The sequence below is a fragment of the Herpailurus yagouaroundi genome, unplaced genomic scaffold (genome assembly GCF_014898765.1).
Source record: "Herpailurus yagouaroundi ecotype Mexico unplaced genomic scaffold, PumYag 77, whole genome shotgun sequence".
Classification (NCBI taxonomy): Eukaryota; Metazoa; Chordata; class Mammalia; order Carnivora; family Felidae; genus Herpailurus; species Herpailurus yagouaroundi.
Genome location: NW_024412388.1, coordinates 59,478,540 through 59,484,563, shown reverse-complemented (window position 1 = coordinate 59,484,563; position 6,024 = coordinate 59,478,540). Strand labels below are relative to the sequence as shown.

The following is a 6,024-nucleotide window of genomic DNA, read 5'->3' as shown; positions in this document are numbered from 1 at the left end:
TAGTCTCATATTCTGCCTCCCCACCTGACCCTCTCCAACCTTCACTCACCCACCACTTCATCATGCTACCCCACCACCCTTCCCCAAGCAGGCCATGCTCCCTGACTCGCTGCCCCGGTACTTTCCACCTTCCATACTTGAAGAGGCCTGTCATGTTCTCTCTGCAATAGGAAAATACACATCGTTTCTTCTTTCCAACTTCTCTCAGCAAGCTTTTCTCTTTGTTTTCTGGACTTCCACGACTTCTTCAAGGAGTTTCGAGTAGTCTCTATTAAACTATGTTTTAATTTTTTTCTATGCACTACTAGTTCTCCCCGGTATAGAGCTAATATCAATAAGTGCTTTATGAATTAATGGTTGAATCTTTCTGGGGTTTTCCCCACCAGATTCCAATGTTCCCTTTGATGTTGACTCTCAGGCCCAGAAAGTTACTGATTCTTCTGCCCTGATTGTTTGAGACTTGATGAACAGCCTGGCAAAAGTGTGTTTATCCTCACCCACGGCAGACATCACACATCAATTACAACATGCATTTCCCTGAACCAAGGGTTGTAGTCTGGTAGTCTGGATTCTCTGCAATCAGACACTGACACAGATGGAGTGTGGGTACAGGACAGTGATCAGGGACCAACACTGTGGAAGGTGGGGGGGGGGGGGAGGAGGAAACAGGATCAGGCAGAGGGAAAAATGGAATGTGATGCAGGCCTGATAAACCCTCAGACAAAGCTCTTGCAATCTCTGGAGCATACACCCATCAGAGTTGTTCTGCTGTGGGCCAAAAATGGCTGGATCTTCACATCTTCACCATGATTAATCACTGGATGCAGGCCACCTTGGCAGGGGCATGACCTTGATTGAAATGATTCTCTGGGCACCTAGTGGCTCTGCTGGTTAAGCGTCCAGCTTTGGCTCAGGTCATGATCTCGAGGTTCGTGAGTCCGGTCCCTGAGTCCTCGGGCTCTGTGCTGACAGCTCAGAGCCTAGAGCCTGACTCGAATTCTGTGTCTCCCTCTCTCTCTCTGCCCCTCCCCTGCTTGCACTCTGTCTCGCCTGTGCGGGCGCGTTCTCTCTCTCAAAAATAAATAATAAACATTAAAAAAATAATTAAAAAAATAGAAATGATTCTCTGCAGCTGAAGCGGACCCTGAAGCACTTAAATGATGGAGGACATCTGCTGGCTGCTCTCCCAACAGCTGGGGCAAAAAGTCCTTCCTTGAAGAGTGATCTGAATGGCACATGTCAAGCCTACCAAACCCAGCAGTGGCAGTGGTCCTCTCTGCATGGCACTCTGAATAGATCAGTTGGTGAGCACTGGCAGGTAAGATGAAATTATTATGCTGTTCCCCACACATGCTCAAAATTTTAGACCCCAATCTCTGAGGTATTTCCTGTTTGAACTTTCAAAAACGTATCCCTTTTCCAGAGTTTCTGAACTAGGGACAAAATGTCTGTATTTAAAATTCAAAAGCTCTATTAACATTGAAACAGCTAATATGCCAACAAAACAGCACTTTCAGCGGCTTTAAAATTTTTAATTAAGTCTTTTCCATCAGGCAGAGACTGAGACAGCTCCTTCTTTGCTCTTTCCAGGAGATTTCAGGAGAAATTAGCCCTCATTTTCTAATGTGGTTCTAGTCTCCCTTTGCTCACTCTGTCCCTCTCCCTCCTGCCTGAGCTGATTTCCCCTACTCCCGACCCCTCCCCTATCTTGCCCTCTCTCCGGCCTTAAGGCCTCCTTCCCTCTTCCTCTGATTTCTCCTCTTTCTTTTCTTCTCTCTCCCTCTGAACTTTCGGTCAAAATTAATTAAACTTGACCCTTGTAGGGTTGATGTCCTTATCCACATCTTTGTTCTAGAAAACATTCTGCAAAAATAGTTCCAGACTATGATTACAGGGAAATTACAGGAAATTACAGGGAAAATTTGGAGAAAAATGAAATAATGAAAGGAAAGCTTGATTTTGCCCTTCATTTTACTTGGATTTCAGACTAGAAAATATATTCCACAGTCTGAAATACCACAAGCATGTCAAATAGCTGTAGGTACCACGGGATATGTTATAAACTGTCCTTGACAAATGATAACCAGTTTCATCCTGGTCAGTGATGAGTTTCCATTAATGGGCTTCTTTATCCTTCTAAAGGGAATTAGGGAGTTTGGTGAGTGCATTTATCTGAACAAGTACAGATGTGTGTAACCTAATAGTGCTTTGCTGTAGTTGTCACAGTGAACTCCCAGTTTAAATATCAGTATCCACTGAAATGGAGTTGAAAATACTTGTAGTCCTGAATCACACTTTAAAAATTTCTGGGTTTGTGGTTGCATTTAACTCTGATTCATCAGGTAGCAAGCCATTTCTTCTTGCTCCATGATAGCGGAGGACACAGTCCAGCCTTCTGTTGGTTCTTATCTGTACGAAATACTACATTTTGAAATATTACATTTAATTTTACTGCACAATATTGCCTTTAAGAATTTTCTTATAGCATCAAATGGTAATATTTTTGGCGTGAGTAAATTATGTGTGCCTGGGTAGATGATTAAATATACACATTTCCCCAAGTACCTGACCTTCTAAGAGGGCAGGTCTCAAAGAAAGCATTTGGGTTTTGCTTATTAGAGATGAAGGATAAAATGAAAATGGAAGAAAAAATGGTCAGGTGGAAATGTCACATGGCCAAGCACAGAGTCAAAGTAAGGAAATGTGCTTTACCCATGATGAGGCATGTTATCAGAAATGAAGAACAGGGGCTGAATATTCAAACTACCACAAGCACTCTTACTTTAGGACTCTAAAATGTCTAATGTAATCATGGTGCCAGGCTCAAGGTTGTTTATGTTCTATATAAAGTCCAAGTGCAATTTCTCTTAATCCAGAGACCTATGAACTTAAAAAAAAAAAAAAAAGTTAGGGAGCCTGGGTGGCTTGGTTGATTGTCTGACTTCAGCTCAGGTCATGGTCTCATGGTTTGTGGGTTCGAACCCTGCATCAGGCTCTCTGCTATCAGTGTGGAGCCCACTTCAGATCCTCTGTCCTGCTCTCTCTTTGCCCCTTCCCTACTTGTGCTCTCTCTCTCAAAAATAAAAATTAAAAAAATAAAGACAATAAAAGAGTACAGTAGGTCAATTAGAAAAAAAAACAAAAACAAAAAACCCTGAACCTCCTCCCCTCCGTCCCACCCAGTGTACCCAGTATACAAATGGTAGAACAGGCTAATCACACAGCGGCCGTTGCTCCAATAGCAATTCTGAAAATCCAACTGATCAAATGCTGCCAACCCACCATACTTTGGGACAGGGAATATGTTGATCAAGCTGCCAACCCACCATACTTTGGGACAGGGAATATCTGTTGATCCACCCAATGCTTCAGAAGTGCATCTCTAGTTGGTTATTACCCAGACTTTGGTTGCATCTGCTATGAGCTACACCACTATCCATCATCCTCATTGTCCACTCCTGATGAAGCCTTTGGAAAATATGTCCTCTTTTGATTGCTGGGCTGTCTTCACAGCCTGCTTCTTGATTGTAGAAATTTGAAGGCCTAAAGTCCTTTTCAAATCCCCAACAGCCTCTGTTTCTTTTAGTTCAGACTGGTTCTTTCTTCAGAACTTTATGGATTATCTATAAATTTGAAGCGAGTCAACTCCACTGGTCAAAGCTGCACTCATGACTCCTTTTTAGACCTGCCTCTTTATGTAATCAGATTCTTTGGGCCCATCAGGCTTCCATGAGACTACAAGTTTATGCTTTCTAGAAGGGTCTTCACATAGGTTTGACTCGGCTTCCTCAGTTTAGCCTATGTTACCAGGTGATACACATTTAATCTTTGCCTTGGAACTCCATCTTAATTTGAGGATCTCTTGCTGACTCTAGAAGCTGAAGATAAGAAAACAGTTTATTTTCCAAGTTATTTACATTCTACAGAATATGTTCTACCTTAAAATTTTTAGACTAAAAATTAGATTAATTAGTTTTTTATTATGAATGTAATATATACTTATAAAACAGCTTAATATCATTGAACACTATAAAAATCAGAAAATTAAAGTTTGGTTGCAATGGAATAGAACATAGAAATAGACTACGATATATATGGGAGATCATATATCATACAAATATAATTACAAATGAGAAAGAAAGGAAATCATACAAATATAATTACAAATGAGAAAGAAAGGAAAACTCAAAAGTGGTGCTGAGACAATTGGCCATCCAGATGGAATAAAGTTAGATCATTATCTTGTACTTATCTACAAATAAATGTTATATTGCATTTAAAGCTAAATATAAAAAAACAAAGTGTTAAATGCAATATAACACTTATATTTAGATAAAAACATGTAGACAAATATGTTAATAATATCAGGGGAAGAAAGAATTTTTTTAAAATAAGACACAGAAAATGGGGCACCTGGGTGGCTCATCTCAGATTTGGGAGTTCGAGCCCCACATCAGGCTCTGCACTGACCATGAGGAACCTGCTTGGGATTCTCTCTCTTTCCCGCTCTCTCTCTGCTTGTGTCTCTCTCTCACTCTCTCTGTCCCAAAATAAATAAACTTAAAAAAAAAACACAGAAAATGATAAAAGATAAAGGAAAGGATCAATTTAAGTACATTAAAATTAACTTTTGTATGTCAAGAGGCATAAACACAATGGAAATATAAGCCACAACTGGGAGAATATGTTTGCAATGAAAATAACCATCAAAGAATTATTATCTAGAATATAGAAAGGACAGGGGTGTCTGGGTGGCTCAGTTAAGTGCCCGACTTCAGCTCAGGTCATGGTCTCATGGTTCATGAGTTCGAGCCCCACATCAGGCTCTGTGCTGACAGCTCAGAGCCTGGAGTCTGCTTCAGGTTCTGTCTCTGTCTCTGTCTCTCTCTCTCTCTCTCTCTCTGCCTCTCCCCCACTCATGCGCACTCTCTCTCTCTCAGAAATAAACATTAAAAAAATTAGTTATACAATATATGAAGAACAAATACTACTCAAAAGTAAAAGATAATAGAAAAGTGAGCAAAAGATAGAAGTAGGGAGTTTATAGAAGAAAGCCACTTGAGTGACCAATAATCATGAAAAGATTCTCGATATTACTATTAATTAAGAGAATGCAAATTAAAGCAATTCTTAGATACTCCTTGGCAGTTATCACCTTGCAAATATTGTTTTAAACTGATAATCTCAAGAATTGATTAAGATATGAGAGCCGTAAAACACTTATAGTGACTGATGTTTAATCAAGTGTCAGATTTATTCACTAAGACCCACAACAGTTCCACATATAGGCATATGTCCTTGATGGACTCTCATAAGTGGGCACAAGGAGACATACATAACGGATTTCGTGGCAGGAAGTGATAGCACTTCACCAAACCTATATCCTCCTTTTCCTGGCCATACAGTTAGACTACATTTTCTAACCTCATTATCATTAGTTGTGGCCCTGTAACTGAATTCTAGCAAGAGGTGAGTAGAATTAATGTGCAATACATCCAGATCTGTCCCATAAAAAACAGCCAAATAATAATCCTCATGCTTTTTCTTCTTCCACTGGCTTGAAGCAAACAAGCCGAGACTTTGAAAGCCATAAGATAAAAAAGAGTGGACTCTTTAGATGGAAGAACCTGGGCCCTCCTCCTTGGAGGAGGACCTTCACCAATCAAGAATGTGCATTTTGGTCTGTCTGGGAGCTAGGAATAAAGTCCTATGATGTTTGAGCCATCATATATTTGAGGATTTGTAATTAGAGCACCTAAGTTTGCCTTAACTAATATAGATGCTTACTGCAGCATCGTTAGTAATAAACATTGGAAAAGCTCATCAGTACGGAATTTGGTAAATTGTGGGATATTCATTGGATGTAATACTATTCAAGAGTTAAAATTATTGTACTTAATCTATGTATATCAATATAGTTAGGCCTAAAAAATGTTAGAATTAATTTTTTTAATTTTTTTTGCATTTATTTATTTTTGAGAGAGAGAGAGAGACAGAGAGAGAGAGAGAGAGAGAGAGAGAGAG

General features: G+C 39.8%; 1 long non-coding RNA gene across 1 annotated transcript in view; it reads right to left on the bottom strand.

Moving 5' to 3' along the window:
* Positions 1–3,103: 3,103 nt before the first annotated feature.
* LOC121027312 (uncharacterized) overlaps positions 3,104–6,024 on the bottom strand; it is a 39,157-nt gene continuing 36,236 nt past the window's right edge. The window contains exon 4 of the long non-coding RNA XR_005788660.1: positions 3,104–3,878. This is a non-coding gene — a long non-coding RNA (uncharacterized LOC121027312). The remainder of the gene's footprint in view (positions 3,879–6,024) is intronic.